Here is a 2,390-nt window from a genome sequence, read left to right as displayed (position 1 = left end):
GGACCTGCCGCTGTAAATGGCTCCCTGCTCCTGCCTGGGGCTCACCGGCAGTACCCACACATCCCCGGGAACACCCCTCATTTTAGCTTCATGAGAGTGGAAAGCAATCTCGCTCTCCTCCTCCATCTGTCCTCCTTCCTCTCCTCTCTTCCTTCCCCTCCTCTCCTTGTCTTCCCCTCCCCTCCTTCTTCCCCTCCTCTTCTCCTCCCAATCCGTTTCACCCTTGACATTCTAAGAGCCCGCTTGCAGACACCGCCCCATCTCTTTCTCTGCAGGTGAGCAGCTCCTGCGTGGCTCCAGACACGTCTGATAAAACTCCCCTGGTGAAGGAAATTTGCAGAAGAAGGAAAAACAAAACAAAACAAACAAAAAAATAAACAAAAAACCCCCAAACAAACAAAAAACCAGAGCCTCAGGTCGGACCTGTGTGCAGAGGGAGAACGCAAAAGATACACAGCCACCCATCTGTGCCAGCTCCAGCCACCCCCGAGAGGAGAAGACAGTATGTTTGCACACTTAGGTGTCACCAGCTAGGAAAAAAATAGTTTGTCACCCTCTGCTTCATGCTTTCCGTGCTTTATATTCAGGCAGAGCACTGCAAGGCTCCTGCTGCTCCCAGGCACGGCCCAGTGCATCAGCTGTTGCCATATCACAAGGCACCTGTGGTTTTCCCTGTCTCCCTAGTGTTAGCTGAAGATAATGAGATCTTAATTATCACCAGAAAAGTGCTGAGCCTCTTCCCAGTGCGGCTCTGCAGCCGGTCATAATGGCAAGCAGAGCTCCATCCCTCCAGCTGCCTTTGGGCTGGGGCTCAGACATTTGGGGAAGGAGAGGGATTTTTGCTATAAACCATCCTTGGAGTGGTGTATCCCCAACGGGGACTTGGAGGAACCTCCCACGAGCCCCAGAGTAGGTGCGCATTGCTCTTCCAGGGCACCAAACCTGTCTGGGTACTCCATGCCTTGCAAGAGGGAAACCACCCTGATGCTAACTGTGCAGCTCCAGCCCTCTGCGGCACCAAGGCTGAAGTCCAGCCCTGCCTACCTTGCCAGTGGCAACAGCTCCCAGGAGCAGTTTGCTGGATCAGAACCGCCCCCCATCCATGGGGAGCACTGGAGTGCTGTGTCTGGGGCACAGAGGGACTGGCAGGGAGGCCGTGATGTGTGGGGCACCTCTGGTCCTCCCAAACTGCTGGATCTCTCTGTGATGTAGAGCCAGCTCCTGAATTGCCCGGCTGCTTTTTCCCTGACCTCCGAGTCACCTTGAGCCGTGCTGGCTGCGGGGGCTCACTCTGCTGTGGGATGCTGAGAATGCTAAGGAGGCAGGAATGAAACTTCACCTCGGTGGTGAGGCTGGATAGGGGTCAGCAGTGCCAGTGGGCACCAGACAGCTGTGCACTCCCCAAAATTGGGCTGTGTTGCGCAGGGCTGTGTCGGGGAACAGAGCCAGGTCCACAGCCTGTCTAGCTCCATCAGAGTCCTGCTCCTACTGTCCTCTTCTGCCTGCCTGAGGCTCCCATTTGCTGTTCCTCTCATGTGTGTTCAGTCATTTTGTCTGAGGAGTGACATGTTCCCATCCCTGGTTCCCTGTCTGGCTCCCTCACCCTGCTCCATCTCCCAGACTCCTTCCCTCCCTCCTCTTTCCTTTTCTTTCCAAGTCGTCTGTCTCTCCCCTCCGGCACTCCTGCAGTTTCATTGTGAATTTTGGCAGTGCTCCCTCTGACCTTGGCTGTCTCCCTCCTCTCTTTGCTCCTGCGCTGGCAGCATAAATCTTGGCTGTCTCAATCTCTCCTCCCCTTCCCTTAGTGCCAGCACCTTGGGGATGGAGTGGCCTTTGCCAGCCCCCAGCCTCACGTTCAGCTACTCAGGATCAGGCTGGGGAAGGTTTTTGGGCTACCCCGAGGCCCTTCAAATGCCTGGGGTCCCCTCCAGCTCCCATCCAGTAATGGCAGTGGGATCCTGGGGCAGCACAGTGCAGGCAGCGATGCCAGCAGGATGCATCCTTCCACCTCATCCATCACAGGCGGCCTCTCGAGCATTGCTGTGGGATTGGGGTGCAGGAGCAGCCCCCTGGGCAGCATGGAGCCCTGACCCCACAGCATGGAGCCCTGACCCCTGTATGAAGGCAGGCGGGAGCCACGGCATGAGTGGCTCTGCTTCTGCCCCACAAATCCCCATCCTGGCAGGGCTCCTGGCCTTGGCATCCCTGGGTGCGTTGGCAGCCACAGGGCTTGGGTGCTTCAGAAGAGAGGGCTTGACCACAGCTCTGCTCAGGAGCAAACTGGTGGCAGTTCTATCTTCCCAAGGAATTTGGCGATGGTGAGGCAGCAGATCTGCTCCTGCCCATCTGTTCACAGTGATATGCCCGCCTGCTCCAAATCCATCTCTTCC

General features: G+C 56.8%; 1 protein-coding gene across 1 annotated transcript in view; it reads right to left on the bottom strand.

Moving 5' to 3' along the window:
- SNPH (syntaphilin) overlaps positions 1-2,390 on the bottom strand; it is a gene marked incomplete at its 3' end in the record, with an annotated part of 29,250 nt that overhangs the window by 25,351 nt on the left and 1,509 nt on the right. The gene's annotated exons all lie outside the window — the stretch shown is intronic.

The sequence above is a fragment of the Corvus brachyrhynchos genome, unplaced genomic scaffold (assembly GCF_000691975.1).
Source record: "Corvus brachyrhynchos isolate BGI_N302 unplaced genomic scaffold, ASM69197v1 scaffold10, whole genome shotgun sequence".
NCBI lineage: Eukaryota > Metazoa > Chordata > Aves > Passeriformes > Corvidae > Corvus > Corvus brachyrhynchos.
Note: the sequence above shows the minus strand (reverse complement) of the source record. Positions and strands in the feature narration are given on the sequence as shown.